Below are 22,506 nucleotides of genomic sequence, written 5' to 3'. Positions count from 1 at the left end.
TTTCCTACAAACTGGTTTGTAGGAAATTTCATACAACCCACATATAAGAATGACATGTGTTCCTTGATATATGAAAAACTCATGTTATTTTAATAACATATGCTTCCCACAAAATAGTCTATAAATTTTCAAGTGTGCTAAAGCGACTCATCAAACTACCAATGTGTGCCAAAAATGAAACTTTTTTTTTTTTTTTTTTTTGATAATACCCTTATTCTCTTAAAAACTATATAAAAAATTAATAAAAAAACTATTTTTTTTAAAAAAAAAAAATCTAAAATTTTAAAGAAATTAAAAACTTTAGGAATTTTTAATTTTTAATTAAAAAAAAAAAAAAAAAAACCCAAGGGATGGCTCAGCAGCGACCCCTTGGCTGGCGGTGGCCTACTAGCCAACCCTAGAGATGGCTGGCCATGGATAAGAAAATGAGTCCTTAGGGTTGGAGCCTCAATGGGTGGAGACTAGGGAGTTGGAGCCTTAGAAACAAGTCCTAGGGTTGTAGCCTCGTGGATAAGAAAACAAGCCCTTAGGGGTTGGAGCCCCAATGGGTGGAGACTAGAGAATTGGAGCCTTAAAAACAAATCCTAGGGTTGTAACCTCATGGATAAACAATGAGCCCTTGGGGTTGGAGCCTCAATGGGTGGAGACTAGGAGGTCAGAGCCTCATAAACAAGTCCTAGGGTTGTACCCAGCAAGCCAAGAAATAGAAACGAAACACGTAGCATGCATAGCATTGTGATGTATGATTGATTGTGCTCAACGTATCAGTATGCCTATGTTTCCTGGTATGGGACGGGGAACATATATATAGTGATATTCGGCTAGTTTGTATGGCATACTACGAGATGACATGTATGCAGGAGTGTATGTAGTACATGGATTCCCCAAAGGTCGGGAATGCCAAGTATGCATGTGCGACTGAAGCCTGACGTTGAGGAGATGGCATGTGTTAGGAGTGCGTGCAATACGTGCGTTCCCCAAAAGTACGGAGCGTTATGTATTCACGTACGACAGAAGTATGACATTGAATGGATTGGTTGTATTGTTTGAATGATATTGATGTAAGATTTGGGATGTACATATGCACGTATTCCCCTAAGGTACGGAAGAAATGCATGTGTCCATGGTCGAGATGTTATGTCAATTACTCATTTATGATACATGTTTGGGAGTGTGTGTATATCAGGATTCCCCAAAAGTATGGATGACTCATATGCGCATAAGGTCGAGACATAGTGTCAACTAAGTCTTAAATGTTCACGTATGCTTGCATTTTCCCAAAAGATGGAAAGCTTGCGTATGGGAATGTCTAAGTCATATGATTTATTATTATGTATTGTTTGTGAAACAATTACCATGGTTTACTTTATCGGCTATGAAATCTTTTATAAACCTATCATATCACAGTTAGCCGTTATTGTAAACGTATGGTAAAAATGTAAAGGTTGGCTCACTGCGAAAACCAGTGAGTACTATTGTAATGACCCTAATTTTAAATTACGTTTTAAGAATAAAATTTAGTGGATAAACGACTAAGACTAACTAGATGTCTAGAAAATGCAATAGGAGGCGTACAAAAACACGTAGAAAGTCCAAGAAATAAAGGAAATAGAAATCGAAAATAAAAATAAATAGTGGCACGTCCGGACGGTACAGAGGCTCGTCCGGACAATATCTCACTTAAATGAGGCGAAGGCCTCATTTGTATACGTATAGATATTTCTAACAAGTCTGATTTAATTATTGATGATTTGAGTGCTTCTACTTCACATACTTTTGATTCTAAATCAGATTCTATTGTTTTTAAGTCTATGATAGTAGATACAGCTTGTTTAGAAAATTCTTGCTTAAATAATCAAGTGATGCCAAAGTCCAAGGAATCAGGAACACAAGGTAAGTTTGTTCCTACTTGTCATAATTGTGGGAAGATTGGTCATATTAGACCAAATTGTTATTTGTTGAAATCCCACTTAACTTGGATTAAGCAGGATGCTCCAAGGAAAGGTAAAGTTGAAAATTCTTCCTCATCTAAGTATGTCCCTCCGCATAGGAGACATGTTAAAGGTAATGGCAATATTATTTGTGAGAATGTTAACCTTAAATTTGCAGAGACTGTCAAAAAACATTTCAACAAAAGGAGCCTGTCGACCTGTCAAGAAAAGCTACATTAAGCACTTTACCTCTGACAGGACATCAGGCTCCATGGCATCAGCAGAAGTTTGTTCCTGCCAATCAAAGTGGCAAACTAAAGAAGAACAAATCAAGGCGTTACAAGGGAAAGCCCGCACAAGCACAATAGCAACCATGGCCATGAGGGGTTGCTGATCCTAATGCAAGGTATGATAATGAGAATAGACAACATGGACAAGACCCGCAAACCACCTCCACGTGTCAAACAGGTATGGGTCAAGAATTATGAAACTTTCACCCATTGAGGGGGAGTGGACTCACCTAGTAAAGGTAAAGTCTCACCATGCCTAGGATTTTGGTTCCTAAATCCTAGTGCATGTCAGGTATGTTTGCATTGCATTGTTTATCATGTCACATCATATTTATGCCTTGCATTCTGTTTGAGGAACTATTTAGTTTATCCGCCATATTTTCTCTTGTTGTCTTGAGAAATTTCTGCAGATACTATTTGGGGATGACAGAAAAAGCACATCAGGCTGCTGCTTTTCTGTCTTGGTAAATTCTGAAGCTTTCGTGTGAACAGGTTTGATTTTATCTCACATGCTAGGAGGTGTTTGTGCATTTATTTTCATCTAGCATGTTTTTGTTGTTTTCTATCTTTTTTTTTTCAACATAAAAAAAAATAAAATAAAAAAATTGGGGAGAAGATGCAGAATTTTATATTTTTTCTTTTGATAGCTTTTCAGATATTGCATGTATTTTTTCCTGATATCTCAGTTCAATGTGCATTGATGGAATATGCTTATATATGATTGAGAGTTTATGCCTGATATCTGCTAAGTTTTCCTGTGCATCTCAATGCTAGATAGTTGCTTTTCTCATGCGATGAAAAACTGTGCACTATCAAAAGCTCCCCTAAGGTACATTTTTTTCTCTCTGATTTTTAGCTTTTGAAATTTATGATAGGAGAGATTTTTTGTGCTAAGATGGTCAAATTGACCAACTCGCTAGTTGAACGTAGAACCTAAAAATTCTAGCATTCTTTGTAGGTTGTAGAACCAAGTGATATAAAGCATTTAAAATTCAGAAAATATGGATAAATAAAAAGATCCACTACATTTGTGCTATAAACCTGTTCTTAAACTTGTCCATATAGAAATAGTCAATGACCAAACCATTACAAAAAGATATGGTCACTAAAGGACTAAGTAAAAGAAAAGTGTTGCAGCTTAAGGGGAATGCATCAGATGAGGGTGGCTAGGCCCTAGTAAAATAAGTGTTGGTTTGTAATTGGCTGCTTTCTGTTGGACAAAATCACTTTCATGTAATGATGCTTTTTATCAAGAATTCAATCTTTTTTCAGAAGTCTTCCTTTCAAAGCTGTGCTTGTAGAAGAATCTACAGAGATTCCAAGTCAGAGAAATCGGATCCCTTACATCCGTCCGGACGATGTGATATTTCGTCCAGATGCTCAACTGTCCAAGCATCATCTATCCAAACAACATGATCTTTTTGTCAGGACCTTCCACTATGTCGAGAAGCTTCGAACCGTTCCAAGTTACATCCGTCCGAACGTCTCAGCAACATGTCCGGACGCCATTCAATGTTCGACCAGCTATGGGATTTCTTTCCAAAACACAGATATGGGAAGATAGCTGCAACAATCCGGACAATGTGTGTTCCCGTCCGGACTCTCTCCTTCATAAGGCAAGTCGTGCATTCAACGTTCAACCATCAGGACCTCAGTCTTCATGGTCCGGACTCTCAAGTTTCATTTATGGAAATTGCGTGCATCAGTTTAACCGTCCGGACGTTAGCCTTCATGGTCTGGACGCTCCAAGCCTTGATATGGAAATTGCATGCAGCTAAAGTGCAACCGTCCTGACGCTAAGGCAACAGCGTTTGGACGAGGCTCAATTTAGGAAAGAATTTCAACGAATTTGGAAAGCCGATCGCACAGTTGTCTGTCCAGATGCCATATGTCTATTGTCCGGACAATGCCTAGGAAAACCTAATCAGAGCGATTTAGGTCTTCTGTAGCCTATAAATAAAGGCCTCTAGGCATGTTGATTGTAAGAATTCTGTAGTGAATTCCATAGAGCTTAGAGAGAACATTGTAAGAGTTATTGTGCTAATATGCTCACTCTCAAGCCGTTGCCAAGTGTTGTTGCTATGCTAAATTGAAGTCTATCTTAGATTGGCCCTAAGGTAAAGGATTTCATTGAAGACCCCTTCAAGTAGTGTTAGTATTTTGGCCTCATTCTGTGTTTTGGACAAAATCACTTGTATGTGTAAAGATGCTGTAAATAGGGATTTCACTATTCAGAGCTCTCTTAGAAGACTTTGCACTGCGAAGATTTCGGTTCGCTGTCAGTCGTCCGGACGCTCATTTGACAACTGTTCCATCCGTCTGGACGACGTGCCATATCGTCCGAACGCCAGTCAGACCAAGCATCATCCGTCCGGACGACGTGCACTTCCGTCCAGACCCTCCACTGTGTCGAGAAGGTTCTATCCAGCTTGCATCCGTCTGGACGTTTCAGCAGCACGTCCGGATGCCTCTCGGTACTCGACCAATCTCAGATTCTTTCCAAGTTCCGATAAATGAAAGATCGTTCGACCGTTCGGACAATGTGGTATCCCGTCCGGACGCGCGTCTACGTAAGGCAAGAATGGCAATTCAAATATCCCCATCCGGACGTCTGTCAGTCTTGGTCCGGACGCGCGTGCAACTAATATGGATATTGCCGATTCGACTTCAACCGTCCGAACGACTGTATCTCATGGTTCGAATGCTCATCCCTCATGATCCAGACGCGCGAAGCCTTATAAGGAAATTACTTGCAACGGACGTACGACCATACGAATGATGTACCATCCCATCCGGACGCGGCTCTTAAACAGGAAAGATTTCTTAGTGAAATTTTCAAAAAAACCTGTCGCACAGTTGTCCGTCTGGACGGCCCATGTCCACCGTCCGGACGGTGCCTAGCTATATTTTGCTTGACGCTCATTTGAGCTCCCAGACTATAAATAGAGGCCCCTGGGCATTGGGAACTGCAAGAATTCGGTATTGAATTCCACAACTGCTCAGAGACGTGATATTTCCTCTGAAGCTATTTCAAGTGTGATGTTGCTACACTACATCTGAAGTCTATCTTAGGGGTTGGGCCTAAGGTAAAGGATTCCATTGAAGACCCCTCTAGGTAGGAGACCTGTTTGGGAAGCGTTCGTGTTGGGTTACACATCAGAGAGCAAGGTACGACCACTGCATCGGGTATATGTGAGTGTTACTATCTTGTATCTAGCTATGTCTTCTGAATAGTGGAATTCCTGGATTTGGCTGCCCCGGAGTGGTTTTTCTTTTGATTGAGTTTCCACTTCGTCAACAAAAATCTCTGTGTCATTTACTTTCCGCTGTGTTTATTTTTGTTGACACTTTGCGCACACACTTGTCGTTTTATTTAAAAGTCAAAATTCGATTTTCAAGTAGGAGACTTGGTTAGGAAACGTTCGTGTTGGTTACACGTCAAAGTGCTAGATACGATCGCTGCATCAGGTACTGTCTATGCACTAGCTTTGTCTTCTGAATAATAGATATCCTAGGTTTGGCTGTCCCAGAGTAGTTTTTCTCTTAATTGAGTTTCCACTTTGTCAACAAAATATCTGTCTCTTTAATTTTCGCATTGTGATATTTTGTTGTACAAGATTGCACACACTTGGTAAATTAGAAGTCCCATAATTTTCAATTGGTATGAGAGTAGGTACACTCCGTTTAAAGGATTTATTTCCTAAGTGTGATCCTTATCCTCTTGTGACTCATATTTTTTTTTATAACACCTTTTATCATGAATTTTTCTCAATTATCTGAAGAGAATTCTAATATTGAGCTCTCTAAGGTTTTTGATAAATTGAGTAAAACTTCTAAAAACTCCAATAAAGAGCTCAAAAATGTGAAGTAAGAAAAAGAGTCTTTGATTGTTTAGTTATCTGAATCACATGTTTTGATTGAATCTTTGAAATCTGAGAATACCATGCTATTTGACATTATTAATACACTTGATAATAAATTAAAAGAATTTGAAGATATCTTGAAGAAATTCTCTAGTGATAATTTAAAGAGCATGTTTTGTATTCATTCAGATATTTCTAACAAACATGATTTAATTGTTGATGATTTGAGTGCTTCTACTTCACATGCTTCTGATTCTGAATTAGATTCTATTGTTATTAAGCCTATGATAGTAGACACTGGTTGTTTGGATATTTCTGAAAATTCTTGCTTCAATAATTGTGTGAAGCTAAAATACAAAGATACAGGTACACAAGCTCATGGTAAGTTTGTCATAACCGTGGGAAGGTTGGTCATATTGGACCAAATTGTTTTCTGTTAAGAACCCACAGATCTTGGATTAAGCAATATGTTCTGAGAAAAGGTAAAATTGAAGAATCTACCTCATCTAAATATGTCCCTCCTCATAGGAGACATATAAAAGGTAAGGGCAATGTTATTTGCAAGAATGTTAACCATAATTATGCAGAGATTGTCAAGAAGCATTCAAACAAAAGAAGTCTACCCACCTGTCATCATTGCAGCATCACTAGTCACATTCTACCCAAATGTCCACATCTTCAAGCCCAGAAGTTAAAGGTTCAGAGGGAGCTGCCAACAAAAGCTACATCAGGCACTTTACCTCCGACGGCACGTCAGGTTCCTCGACATCAGTAGCGATAGTAGAATTTTGTTCCTGCCAATCAGAGTGGCAAACCAAAGAAGAACAAACCAAGGCGCTACAAGAGAAAGCTGCAGAAGCCCATTAGTAACCATGGCTATGAAGGATTGCTGTGCCTAATACAAGGTATGCTAAGGAGAATGGCCAACATGGACATGACCAATAAACCATCTCCACGGGTCAAGAAGGTATGGGTTAAGCATGATGAGAACATTCACCCCTTGAGGGGGAGTGGACTCACCTAGTAAAGGTGAAGTCTCACCATGCCTAGGATTTTGGTTCCTAAAACTTAGTGCATGTTAGGTATGTTTGCTTAGCTTGGTCTATCATATTGTATCTTATTTATGCTTTCCATTCTTTTTGAGGAACCATTTATTCTATCCCCTTATTTTCTCTTGTTATCTTGAGAAACTTTTGCAGATATTTTTTTGGGGATGACAGTTAAAAGCACGTCTGGCGGCTGCTTTTCTGTCTTGGTATATCTAAACCTCTTTCCCTGAGGAAATGTTTGATTTTACCTTACATGCTAGGACTAGATGTTATTTCCTTTTCCATAAGCATGTCCTTGTTGTTTTTCTGCTTTATTATTTTCAACAAAAAAAATAAAATAAAATGGGGGAGATGATGCAGAATTTTTTTTTTTTTTTTTTCTTTTCATAGCTTTTTAGATATTGTATGTCTTTTTGCCTGATATCTCAGTTCATTGTGCATTGATTGAATATGCTTATATATGATTGAGAGTTTATGACTAATATCTGCCAAGTTTTTCCTGTGCATCTAAATGCTAGATAGTTACTTTCCTCATGCGATGAAAATGTGCACTACCTAAGGCTCCCCTAAAGTACATCTTTTCCTCTCTGACTTCTTGCTTCTGGAAATTCTAATGAAATAGATGTTTTTGATAAGATGGTTAAATTGACCAACATGCTAGTTGAACATAGAGCCTAAAAAATTCTAGGTTGTAGCACCATAAAGAAACAAGCAGTCATTCTTCTAAATTCCATGTGATATGCTTATATTCATTGCTTCTGTGCTGAGTGAGGTTTATATCTTGTCCTTCATGGCACAAGTAAAAATTTTATCTTGTCTTTCATGGTACAAGTAAAACAATTAGGTGCTGCATCTTAGGGAGTGTTTCAGATGAGGGTGGCTAGGCCCTAGTAAATAAAAAGGTTTGACTTTTGACTATTCTTTCTTTGATTTTCTCACATGTTTAGAAAATCCGGTTGCTTTTTGTCATATCAGTAAACTTCATACCTTATTGAGAAAGTCTTCAAACACACACGTATTGCATGAGTTGAGCAATCTATTTGAAATTTCTATCTGCAGGAAATTTTTGTGCTGATTGATCTCTAAAACTCTCTTTTATATCTCTGCATATTTTTGAGATGCTATTTAACTACTTTATCAATCGATTATACATACATGTTCTTAAGTTGACATTGGGGAAAATATTTTTTTTGCAAATTTTCCTTCAGTTTTTGTTTTTCAGTGTGAAGCGTCTGGTCGGTCTTTCATTGCGTCCAGATGAAAGCGGCTTAGACGTCCAGACGCGCTCGGCTTGCCCCATGCTTATGTGGCAACGCGAGTCCGGACGGGTTAGTGATCTGTCCAGACAGGGACCCCACAGGTTTTATATCGATGCTCAAACGCTATCCGCCGCATCTCATTTGCTTTCACTCGATTTTTTTCATACTTTTTGTCTTTTAGTGCTTTTTTCTCGCTAGTTGTTGCATTATCTCGACTTATTTTGTCCATTTGAGCTTATTTCTCTTCATTCCAGGTACTTTTTCAAGTTGTCTTTATTCTTTTCAGTGTTTTGTTAATTGTTAGAATATTGAATCTTTGTGGAATTTGTTTGGGATAAATATTGGTTATTTGTGATATTTGTTGGGTTGGGATTATATCTGTTGGCATTCTTTTGGACTGTATTGGATAATTTGCTGGTTGTAATTTTTGGAAAAGTCCATTTTATTGCCGTTATAATGTCGGATTATTTTTTAGGAACTAACAAGGGTCTAATATTTTGGAGAATATTTTTTGTTGCATACCTTGATTGGTTATTTATGTAGAATTATGTCTACTCGCAGTCCACAATGCAGAGTTCGACAGAGGACAGAAGAAGATTTGGCAGCCCTTAGAGCCAAAATTATGAACAGACCCGTCATTGCAAAGCAGAATGTTGTTCGAGATGATATTATGGTGGCTCCTCTAGATAGTATCCATGAGATTTTTCAGACATATCACTGGGGCTATCTTCACAATTGCGCCTGCGTTGTACTTACCAGACAGGTCTGAGAGTTTTATGCTCATCTAGAGGTAGTTCAGGATGATGACCGCGGGATAGTTCTTCAGTCCTCCTTTGCAAGGCATGTTATCATTGTTGATCCTCAGATCATCAGTCAGATCATTCAAGTGCTTATGCTCCAGATTTCTGCCAACCCATACAATGAGGTAGTATTGCCTCCTTCTCTAAATGATCTCAGAGAATTTTCCATGTTGTCCCTCAGGATGAGGAACGTGCCACTACCATCAAGATCGGTCCGTTGTCTGCCCCGTACCGCATGCTTGCCAAAATCATCTAGCACAATCTCTGGCCTGTTGCTAGGCGCAGTGATCTCATTCTGAAGAAGGCACAATTTGTCTATACCATTTGCATACGCTTGCCATTCTGCTTATGCAAGCATATTTTTGGAGTGATGTTGGAGGCTCGTGATGAGAATAATACAGGTCTCCACTTCGGCTGCTTACTTACTCAGATCATTTTGCAATTAGGCATCAGTGTAGTTGGAGAGCCAAAGATGAAGATCCAGATTCCCATCAGCAAACAGATGCTGATGAAATCTAATGCGTAGCTGAGGCGAGACGATCAGGATGATGATCCATAGCCCCCTCATATTCATGTAGTAGTACCTGATATGGCATCCTCCTCCCAGACTACTCCACCACCTCCACAGCGGGATACCGGTTATGCTTAGATTTTGGAGGTGTTGGCATCTCTACAGGGGGTATGAGCTCTATGCAGCTGGCGATTTCATCATTGTAGGAAGGCTTTACTTCTATACAGCAGGAGGTTCACTCAATTAAGCTCCGTGTGGAGCAGAGACAATTGGACATCTAGAAGTGTCTCAAGCACCATCATCCATCCAGCAGTGATGATGAGGATGATGCGCATGTGGCTAAGGCGGCTTGATTTATTTTGTGCTTGGTTTTTATTTATTTTGAGATAATTTATCTTTCTTTTTATGGATAATTTGTTAAACATTATAACTCTTGGTTAACTATTACTTTGTTTACCCTTGTCCAGCTGAGACGTTTAGGGGGAGTAATTGTTTTGTGGTTTTTCTTAATACTTTGTTTTACCCTTTGTCCTATTGTTACAAAAAGGGGGAGTATTTTTTGTTTTGGACCGGGATTGTATTTTTTAACTGGTCAAGTGTTTTTGTCCCATAATGGCCAAAGGGAGAGTTCATTGGTTTGTAATTGGCTGCATTCTGTTGGACAAAATTACTTTCATGTAATGAGCCTTTTTATCAGGGATTCAGTCTTTTTTCAGAATTCTTCCTTTCAGAGCTATGCTTCTAGAAGATTCTGCATAGATTCGAAGTCAGAGAAATCGGATCCCTTGCATCCGTTCGGACGACATGATATTCTGTCCGAATGCTTAACTGTCTAAGCATCATCCGTCCAGACGACAAGAACATTTCGTCCGGACGTCTCAGCAACACGTTCGGACGCCGTTTAGTGTTTGACCAGCTATGGGATTTCTTTCTGAAGCACAGATATGGGAAGATAGCTGCAATCGTCTAGATTATGTGTGTTCCCGTTCGGACTCTCTCCTTCATAAAGCAAGTCGTGCATTCAATGTTCAACCGTCCAGACTTCAATCTTCATGGTCCGGACCCTTAAGCTTCATTTATGGAAATTACGTGCAACAGTTTAACCATCCGAACGTCAGCCTTCCTGGTCCGGACACTCCAAGCCTTGATATGGAAATTGCGTGTAGCTAAAGTGCAACCATCCGGACTCTAGGGCAACTCCGTCCAAAAGCGGCTCAATTCAGGTGAGAATTTCAGCGAATTTGGAAAGCCAATCGTACAGTATGTCTCATAATCATACTCAATCTACTTGTGGGGGTAAAAGGGCAAATCGGTCTATACTACATGTCACCACTGTGGTGTTACTGGTCATATTCGCCCAAATTGTTTCCAGATTAGGTCTCAAAAACCTTGGAACAAAACTCTTGTCCCTAGAAAAGATGAACTAGGTTTTGAAGAACAAGTTAAAAAGTTAAGTGATCAAGTTAAGCTCATTAGTGAGCAGTTAGCATACCTCACCCCTAATGAGCAAAGATCTGTCCTGGTCAATAATCATAAGAAAGCTTCCAAACAAGTCTGGGTCAAAAAGGAAGATAATCTATGTTTAGTTTCTCATACTGCACTGAAAATTCTTGATACTTGTTTGTGGTATTTGGATAGTGGCTGTTCTAAACACATGACAGGTGACAAGACTTTACTGAAAGAAGTTCATATGGGCAAAGGTGGACGGATCACCTATGGAGATGGGAGCCAATCCAAAGTCATTGGAAAAGGAATCATCAACATTCCAGGTCTCGGAACATCTCAGGAAGCTTTGTACGTAGAGGGGCTCAAGGCAAATCTCCTCATCATTAGCCAATTTTGTGACAATGATTTGGTGGTGCAATTCTCCAAGAAGGAATGTAATATATTTGACAGCAGTGGCAAATGGCTTATGGGGGGAGAAGGAACTGCTAACAATTGCTATGGTCTTCCTGGTCTTACTACAGATCCTTAGATTTTCTGGAACAAGGCAACCATAGATGACAGTGAACTGTGGCACCAAAGGTTAGGGCATCTGAATTTCTCCGATATGTTAAAGATTGCTGGCAAAGACATTGTTAAAGATCTACCCAAAATGGAGAAGATTGGGAAAGGAATTTGTGGTTCTTGCCAACTAGGGAAACAGACTCGAGCAGCCCATAAGAAGACCTAAGGTATTCAAACTTCTAGAAATTTAGAATTACTGCACATGGATCTCATGGGTCCCACTAGAACTGCTAGTCTAGGTGGGAAAAGGTATATACTAGTAATTGTGGATGATTTCTCTCGATATACATGGGCTATTCCTCTTCGTGAAAAATCTGATGCTTTTTATGCAGCACAACATTTATTCAAGAAGATTCAGGTTTAGCAAAATTGCTTGATTATGAGAATCCGCAGTGATCATGGAAGAGAATTCGAAAATTCCAAGTTCGAAGAATTCTGCCTCTCATATGGAATCAAGCAGGAATTTTCTTCTCCTAACACTCCTCAGTAGAATGGAGTTGTTGAAAGAAAGAACAGGGTAATTCAGGAGATGTCTCGTGTGATGATCCACTCAAAGAATCTTGCTCAACACTTCTGGTGAGAAGCAGTGAACATTGCGTGTCATATTATCAACAGGGTCTACCTAAGGCCTGAAACAAACAAGACTCCCTATGAAATTTGGTGAGGTAAAAAGCCCACAGTAAAGTACTTCAGAACTTTTGGAAGTAAATGCTATATCCTTCATGACATGGAGAATCTCGGGAAGTTTGATTCCAAGAGTGATGAAGGTATATTCTTGGGGTATTCTACAAACAGTCGTGCTTACAGGGTCTTCAATAACAGAATAGAGACTGTGATGGAATCTATAAATGTTGTTATTGATGATGAAGAAGTTGAGAGACCAAGCAGAAGGGAGGAAAATCAGATCGATTCTGTTGATCCGTCAGCAACTTCAACTGATATTATTAAGGCTTCTCCAAATGTGTCTCCAGATGATCCTCCCTCTTCTCCCACCACTTCGGATACCACTCCCATTGCTTCCGAAGATGAGGATACTCTTGCTAATCCTTCTAAGCGATCATGGGTGAAGCACAATCATCCTCCTCAGCAGCTTCTTGGGACCATAGATGAAAGGTGTTGGCTAAGAAGCAGAGTCATTCAGCCTACCAGTGAAGTAGCTAATCAAGTCTCCTACAGCTGCTACCTTGCTCAAACAGAACCCAAGGAAGTTGATGAAGCCTTACAGGATGAAGGCTGGGTGTCTGCCATGCATGATGAGCTCCATCAATTCACCAGAAATGATGTTTGGACCTTGCTACCCCGTCCTGCTGAACAAAATATCATTGGTACCAAGTGGATTTTCAAGAATAAAACAGATGAGCATGGTACTGTGGTTCGGAATAAAGCCCGTCTTGTTGCCCAGGGATATACTCAGATAGAGGGAGTATATTTTGATGAAACTTTTGCCCCAGTTGCCAGGTTAGAATCCATCAGAATTTTTCTCTCCATTGCTTGCCATCTTGGTTTCAAGCTTTATCACATGGATGTAAAGAGTGCATTTCTGAACGATGTTCTTCAAGAAGAAGTTTATGTAGAACAGCCGAAGGGTTTTCAAGATCCTCATCATCATGTGTACAAGCCGAAAAAGGCTTTATATGGGCTTAAGCAGGCTCCTCAGGCATGGTATGAGCGTCTCACCACTTATCTCCTGGATAAGGGATTACAAGGGGACAAGCTGATCGAACCCTATTCATCAGAAATCAAGGTACTCACAAACTCATTGCTCAAATCTATGTGGATGACATCATTTTTGGAGCTACCTTAGACTCTCTTGCCCATGAGTTTTCTGAAGAAATGAAGCAGGAATTTGAGATGAGCATGATTGGTGAGCTGAACTATTTTCTTGGCCTTCAAGTCAAGCAAACTACTGAAGGCATCTTCATCTCTCAGTCCAAGTATGCTAAGGATCTGGTCAAACGATTTGGTTTGGATGGAAAGAGTCGTGCTCGAACTCCCATGAGCACCAGTGTCAAGATTAGTAGTGATCTTGCAGGAAAATCTGTTGATCCAGACATATAGCCAGCCGACCAGACATTGCCTTCAGTATGGGAGTTTGTGCTCGCTTTCAGGCAAATCCGAAGGAATCTCATCTCACTACAGTCAAGCATATCATCAGGTATGTCAATGATACCCTTCTTTATGGCATTTGGTATTCTAGAGAAACAAATCTTGTTCTTGTAGGATACTCTAATGCAGACTGGGCTGGAAATGCTGATGATTGAAAGAGCGCCTCGAGAGGATATTTCTATGTGAGGAACAATCTTGTAGCTTGGATGAGCAAGAAACAAGCCTTTATATCTCTCTCCACTGCTGAGGCTAAATATATTGTTTTGGGCAGCTGTTGCACGCAATTATTGTGGATGAAGACACTACTAAGTAACTACGGATTCTCTCAAGATACTATGATTATCAACTGTGATAATACTAGTGCTATCAAATCTCCAAGAATCCAGTTTAGTACTCTCAGACCAAGCACATTGATATCAGACATCACTTCTTGCGTGATCTTGTGGAATCCGAGGTAGTATCTCTCTCTTCCATCCCCACTGAAAACCAATTGGCTGACATTCTTACCAAACCTCTAGATGGTAGCAGGTTTGAGTCCCTCCAGAAAGCCATTCGTGTTTGTGCCATGTCCTAGACATGCTTTTCTAGGATGAGATTTTTGTCTCGTCCTTTGATAGCATGATGTTGTTTTTGTAATAAAAAAAGAAAAAAAGAAAAAAAAGAAATTTGGGAGTTTTGTAGCAGGTTAGTCCCTTTTAAGGTATGTCAGCTATGTCATGTATTTTATTTGGGTTAGTATTTCATTATGCATTGATGAATTATTCTTACATATGGTTGAGAACATAAGTCTGACATATGCAAAGTTTTCTTGCTCACTTGTAATGATTGATAGTTTCTTTCCTCATGCGATGAAAATGTGCACTATCCACGACTCCCCTAATGGTACATCTTTCCTTCTTTGACTTTGTGTTTCTAGAATTTTTGGATAAAAGAAGAGGTCTTTGATAAGATGGCCAAATTGGCCTCATGCTAGTTGAACCTAGAACCTAAAAACTCTGACATTCTCTCTAGGTTGCAGCACCATAAGAATCAAGCAGTAAAACTTATGAATTTTGTGCTGTAATTGTATATTCATTGCTTATGTGCTGAATTTGCAATATGTCTTGCCCTCTATGTGCAAGTAAAAATTTACCTCGTCCTTCATGGTACAAGTAAAACAATTGTGTGCTGCATCTTAGGGGGAGTGTATCATATGAAGGTGGCTAGGCCCTAGTAATTTATAAGATTTGACTTTTGACTAATCTTTCATTGATTTTTTCTCTTGTTTAGAAAATCTGGTTGCTCTTTGTCATATCAGTGATAGTCATACCTTATGGGAAAAGTCTTCACACACCCACACATTGCATGAGTTGAGAAAGCTATTTTCATTATTATGTTTGTAGGGGAATCTTTGCCTATCTTATCCTTGTCTATCGACTATATGTTTGCATAATTCTGACGTGCTCTTTGACTATTTTCTCAAGAGAGCGATACATTCGTGTGCTATTATACTTATGAAGGACTTAACCGTGCCGCTCTTCTTTCTACAAGTCAGCTTGATGTTTCCTTATTTAGTCCTCTTCTTTGTTTTCAAAACTTGTGGACTTTATTACTCTGTTTACCCTATTCCTTCTAAGACCGTTAGGGAGAGTAATTTTCGTTGTGGTTAATTTTTATTACTTTGTTTTACCCTTTGTCCCTTTGTGACAAAAAGAGGGAGTAATTTTTATTTTAGGACCGGGATTGTATTTTTAACCAGTCATGTGATTTTTGTCCCAGAATGGCCAAAGGGGGAGTTTGTTAGTTTGTAATTGGCCGCATTCTATTGGAAAAAAATCACCTCTCTATAAAGATGCTTTTTATCAGGGATTCAGCTATTCAGGAGTGTTTCAGAAGATTCTGCACAATTTGCAAGTCAGAAAATTCGGTTCCCTGCCAGCCATTTGGACGACGTGTCATACCGTCCGGACACCCAGCTGTCCAATGCATCAGTCGTTCGAACGACATGAAAACCGTCTAGACGCTCTTCAAACTAAAGCATCATCCGTCCGGACGACGTCGATTCCCGTCTAGACCTTCCTCTGTGTCGAGAAGCTTCGAACTGCTCCAGCTTGCATCCGTCCAGACGTTTCAGCAGCCCGTCCGGACTACTCTTAATGTTCAACCAAGCTTCAGATTTTCTTTCCAAAATTAGATATGGGAAGATTGCCGAAACCGTCCGGACGATGTGGATTCCCGTCAGGACGTGCTACTCCTTAAGGCAAGTTCGCAATTCAAACTCAACCATCCGGACGTCAGTCAACCATGGTCCTGACAAGCGTGTGACAGATATGGTAATTGCGTGCAGCAGATCACCCGTCCAGACGGCCATCCTCCTGGTCCAGACACGCGAAGCCTTTATAAAGAAATTACTTAAAGCGGACGTGTGACCGTCCAGACGACAGTGCCTCACCGTCCGGACGCGGTTCTCAAACAGGAAAGATCTTCAACGAAATTTTTCAGAATTTCGGTCGCACAGTTGTCTGTCCGGGCGGCCTATGACCACCGTCCGGACGGCGCCCAGCTTTATCAAGCCAGACTTTGATTTGAGCCCTCGGCCTATAAATAGAGGCCCCTGTGCTTGAGAATTGAAAGAATTCGGTATTGAATTCCACTAGTGTTTAGAGAGTTATTTTGGGAGGTTATTGAGCTGAATTGTTCTCTCTAAAGCCGTTGCTATGTGAGCTGTTGCTGCGCTTAAACGAAAGTCTATCTTAGAGGTCAACCCTAAGGTAAAGGATTCTATTGAAGACCCCTTAAGGTAGGAGACCTGGTTGGGAGGCGATCGTGTTAGGCTACACATTAGAGTGCAAGATACGACCACTGCATCAGGTGTAGTTAGTGCTACTATCTTGTAACTAGTCCTGTCTTCTGCATAGTTGATATCCTGGGTTTGGCTGGCCCGGAGTGGTTTTTCTCATCTTGAGTTTCCACTTCGTTAACAAAAATCTTGTGATATTTATTTTCCGCATTATTTTGTTAACACATTGTGCACACACACACTTGCTTTATTTTAGAAGTCAATTTCATTTTTCACCAAATACAACGCCATCAGGTCATCGTCGACATTAGCAGTACCTACAACCAAAGCACTAATGTCTACACGGTCGTGGTGATATCCAAGTTCACATAGGTGGAAGTGTGAGTCCATAAATTCAGCAGTATAAAACTATTAAGTTTTCATAATGAGCCAGCTCTTTTCTTTTCTACCTTATGTTTACTATAATAGCTACTATTAGTGGGAATTATTCTTCAAAAGTATCGTAGCTAATATGGTAAACACAGGCACTCCATATCCATGAGGAATCTTACTCTTATACACTCATTTATACATATATCATATGACTATGCCATATTCGTATTAGCCGTATACAAATTTTCCAAACCTTCAAGAATAACAAGAATATGGGTACATCTAAGTAGAAAATGAGCAGCATCATAACCCATCCATGCAGAAGTACAAGTATTTCCAAACCATCAGAAAATACCTATATCTAAGCACAATTAAGCTCAAAGCCATATAAAATGTAACGACCCGCTTTTTACAAAAAGCATAAGTAATTATATCTGGATAATTACGTGCCATTAACCATTAACAGATGATAAATCTAGCAGCGGAAAATACAAATATCTTTTTTTTTCTTTACAAACGTCAGGGCAATTCCCTTACAATATATTTAGAGCTTTAACTGACGTTCCTCTAGACATACATTAAAAATCCTTCACACTGATTACAAAGAAACATGTGTCATACAAGACACTAAAGCATACATGGAACTTATTAAATACAAGTAAATTCCTAAACATCTTACATACAAAATAATATAAACATTTACAAGCACAAAGCACTAGCATCCTAACTACAATAGCTTTAAATCTCTTAAGCTAGCAGTTAATCCATTCCATAACCTTCAAAACCTGCGCAAACATCTATGAGAAGGTGGTTATAGCCACAATCCCATAGTTCCATAAGTGAGCTAACTGTCATTCAACAACATCATGATTTATGAGTTATTTAAGGAACAGAGATATGACATAATGATGTAGTGATAGTTTTGTATGCAAAGTTTAACAGTTGAATATAGTCATTGCACTCTTCTCTTGTAAGGGCCGTCCCCCCGGTCAACGTCTTTCTCAAGGCCGTCCCCTCTACATTACATTTTGATTACCTTATTTTCGCACTAGTAGAGTACGTTCCACGTCACTCTACTAGCACTTTGAAAGCCGTCCCAATCAATATGAATTATTGTGTTTTCGGTTCCAGGCACATTTCCCATCCTGAACCTTTGGGAGACGTCGCACCTAATATTAATAAGTTGATTATTAACAGTATGCAATAATCAGTCACACGCATCCAATTAAAATAAAACATAAACACAACACTACTGAAATCCAGTACTACCGTCAGTAAGTAATTTATACTTACAGCCCTTTTGTGCAGTCTTAGTTCATCATCTGCATCAAATACATATATATGTGCATAGCAAGTTAATAACATTTCTTTTAGTAATTCATGCCTAAACATGAATTCTATTTTCATACATAGAGATATGTTTACCATAAAATCATTCATGTCTATTATGAGTTTAAGGGATTCTACATGTTTTAACTAATATCACAAAGTCATCATTAAACAATCAACCGAATTAGCATAATCAATACCCTAGAATATTATACAATTCTAGGTTTCAATAATATTAGTAATTGAGTAAACCGCATACATACACAACTGGCCAAGAAAGACATCAAAATTCAGTTCTTTTAAAATATATTAATTCACTATCACATTTCCATCTTAAAAAGAAACATGGCCAAAATATCAAACTTAATTTCTAAAGTATAGATAATTCAGTCATAAAGAAACCTATGCATATTTCTACTAAGATATTAATATCACATTGTTAACTTTAAAAGCTTTCAACCATAACACACATCATAGTCGTTAATCCACCAGTTTTAATAACGAATCTTTTGATTAGCATCCATAAAAACATGTTGGATCATTTCAAAGACCTAAACTTATCAAGATAACACCCAACCTTGTAAATACCACAAATCAATTATATTTGACAAGTGAACCAAAACACCAATATCACTTGCATATATCCAATTCTAGAAATTACAAGCACTCGAGTAAAATATCATATATTAATTATCAACAATTAAACGTAATCCCTAATACATTTAGCTTTAATCGAAACAGGGAAAACATGACCAATATTGGTTTAACTAAACAGTACCAACACTTTCTATAATCCCTAGAATCTCCAAATGGCATTCCAATATCTATCCAACAATAAGTGAACCGGTCCAACCACAAAACAGAAAATGCTAAACATAAAATCATGGTTCAACCAATCCAACATCTCTACACTTAACACAGTTCAATAACCCAAGTCTACAAATCAGATATCCAAAACCGCACATAATCCAAACCCACTGAAATTCATTAATAATCGGCCATCATTAAAACAGGGGTAACAAATTCAGATCTTAAAAATATTCTCCTATATACACAAGGATAGCCAAATAAATCAACATATGGTTTCTCCAATGTACATGACCAAATCACCAAAGATCAAACAACACAAAACAAAGGATCCCATCCAAAAACCATTCGGTCAACAACAAAGAGCAATCCCTCAATCCATAATTTATCAACTAAAATCAACATATCACTGGCTAGGAAAATCACCCACCGAGAACACAGCCGGCACCCACACAGTCTATCAACAGTAGGTACCAACACAGAAAACCCATATACACACACACTGCCGGAACAGGAACACAAAATAGGGAAATCAACATCCAACAACACCCCATCATTAATCAATAAAATCCTTTAATCAATCCATAGAAAGCCCCCAAAATCATAAAACCCTAATTTAACAATAATCCAATCAATCCACAAAATAAACCATCATAGGTTGTAAGAATTTACCCCAAGGATTTTCATAGCAAATCCACCAGAAAAGCCACTGATTCCGCCGGAAAAGTCGCCGGAAAAAGCACAGGAAGAACCGGGTCTTCCTCTCGGGTCTTCGGGTCACAGGTTTGGGTTCTGGGTCACGAGGCTTCGGGGTTTGGCTGGGTTGCACACACAGTTCACGGGCTCACCAGAAACCGCTACTGAGACTGCCGAACATGGAGGATCGGACCTCCGGAAGGATCGGGTCACATGGGTTCTCCCGAATTCGTCGGGTTTGGCTCACGGGTCACGTGTCCAAGCTCCTGGGTTCGTCGGGTTCGGCTCCCTCTCTCCCGATCTCTGACTCTCCCTCTCTCAGTCTCTCTATCTCTCTCAGCATCTCTCTCTCTATCCCTCAAGTCTCTCTGTGTTCGTGCAAGAAGAAAGAAGGAGAAGAGAAAAGATAAGAAAAGAAGAAGGAAGAAGAGCCGGTTGTGTAGGCAGTGTAGAGAGTGAGTCACAGGGTGAGTCACTGGGCCGAGTCACTGCAGTAATCATGACAGTGATGAGTCATGATGCTGAGTCATCAAATGAAATGATGTCTATATTAATATCAGTAGATATTATTTTTTTCTTAATCATTAAGTTTATAAAATATCCCTATATAAAAATATCTCATAAAAATCTCTGGATATTTTGAACATAACTCAGAAATTAAGTTTTTCTAAAATATCTTCCATTAAAATATCTCTTATAAAAATATTTCCTGTAAAAATATCTTCAGAAAGATCTGTGGATAATTTTACATTGGGTCTTTACCAATATGTATAATTTATCAAGATTACAATCTGAGTCCGTTCTGTGTCTAGTTCATTTCATCGGTAATATTATTATCTCTATAACATTATAGCACCATAATTATATACTAAATATATATATATATATATATATCACTGTAAAAATTACACATAATATTATTCGAAAATATTATCACGCCAATTAATCCACAGATTAATCCAGTCTGTCTATTAATTACTCCTGTAATATCATTAGAGTCTAATAATATTATTCCTCATTTATAAAATTACAATTTAAAAATAATAAGACCAATGAATATTTATTTTTATAAATATCCATGTATTCCTCATTATTTATCGGGGATTAAAATACCGTGCTTAAAGTCACGTATTTTATTAACTGATCGATGTGAATATTGTTTCCAACAATATTAAGCAGTTCGAGCGTCGAGTCTTGAGAATCGAACGTCAATTCTAGACTTATCTATTTCATTCAGTCTTAAATTCTAATTTAAGACATTTATTTTAATTACTTAAAATCTGGGGCGCTACATTCCTCCCCCCTTAACAGAATTTCGTCCTCGAAATTCGTAAACTATGCAATGCATAAAGTTTACACTAAAGGAAGATTTAGATCTCTAAATCGAGCGATTCAAATTTTAAGGCAACACTCATTGCTAAATTTAGGCTATACATTACTTCTAACCTTAGCAATATTCTACAGAAGAACATAAGCCAATAATTCACACTCCTATCTGTACATCATGACGCCAAATTGTAACCTATATGGTTAACATCTAACTTTCACCATCCACATCGTTTCCATTTCTCTGCTTCAACGTAAAGGTCTGCTCTTATCATAAACCTCGTCTACTTTGTTCGTCCGTGTTAGCAGTACCTGATCAGATCATTGTATCTCTAAATACCTCAAGTAATATACTGGAATTTAACCTTATTTTTTATTGTTAAAATTTCATCTTATGTTATTGAAATTCCAGCTCCCAATTCTAGGGAAAGAACTAATTCAAAGTCCAACGTCTCCGATTAAAGTACATCATTAGCCATCAATTGGGGTCAGAGTTTCCTTCCATTAGGAAATCCATTTGCATAAGTCTGGGTCTAACCATTCTTATCCTCAAGTAGAAGGTAGTCATTCATTCCTTAGACCTCAAACACATAAATCACATCAGCGGAAATCACACTAAGCATCAAAACATAAATCAAGATATGGGTTACCCCAATTATTCTCAAATGTAGCTTAGTGGAAGACTAAAATAAATTCCTCAAGTAAATTCTTAGTCTATAGAATTCTCCAATATTCAAATAGGTAGCTATCTCCTCTAATCAATTAGATTGACCTCTTATAGCTCCAAAAATTGGTTCTGATTGTAACATGTATTACATCATAAGCACAATCATAATGACATCATCAACTGGGGTACAAGGCTTAAATCAAATCCTACACATGACCCTTACATGAAAAGATCTTGTTTCTCTTATCTTTAAAAAGGGTGTAAGAAAATAATGTCTCATAATCTTATCTTCAAATTAGTCCATAGACCTCAATTTATAATTTAGACATCATCCTCGCATTCCATTACAAGGTTTAACCTCAAATATGTTTAGCTAGGAATCAGACATTCACTTAATATCTAATTCATTAAATCAGTCATCTCCAAAAATCAATGTGGTATCAACATCGAATATCACAATCAATTACCATGTTCTTGTAGCCTGATTTTAGGAACAACTTTCTTTTGTCTATCACGTAGCATTTCTCACTTTTCTTTTTTTTTAAAAAAAATAAAATAAAATTCAACTAGGCATTGATAATTGTATATTATAACCTATTCTCCATAACCGTTCATCATGTCTACAAATGAACTTAACATAATTTAATCCGAAAACTTAATTTTTCTCCAAGTGACCTTGAAGATAGATTTTAGTTTCACACATTGTTTTCCAAC

The sequence above is a fragment of the Alnus glutinosa genome, chromosome 4 (genome assembly GCF_958979055.1).
Source record: "Alnus glutinosa chromosome 4, dhAlnGlut1.1, whole genome shotgun sequence".
In the NCBI taxonomy this organism is placed as follows: domain Eukaryota; kingdom Viridiplantae; phylum Streptophyta; class Magnoliopsida; order Fagales; family Betulaceae; genus Alnus; species Alnus glutinosa.
This window is presented reverse-complemented; position numbering follows the sequence as displayed.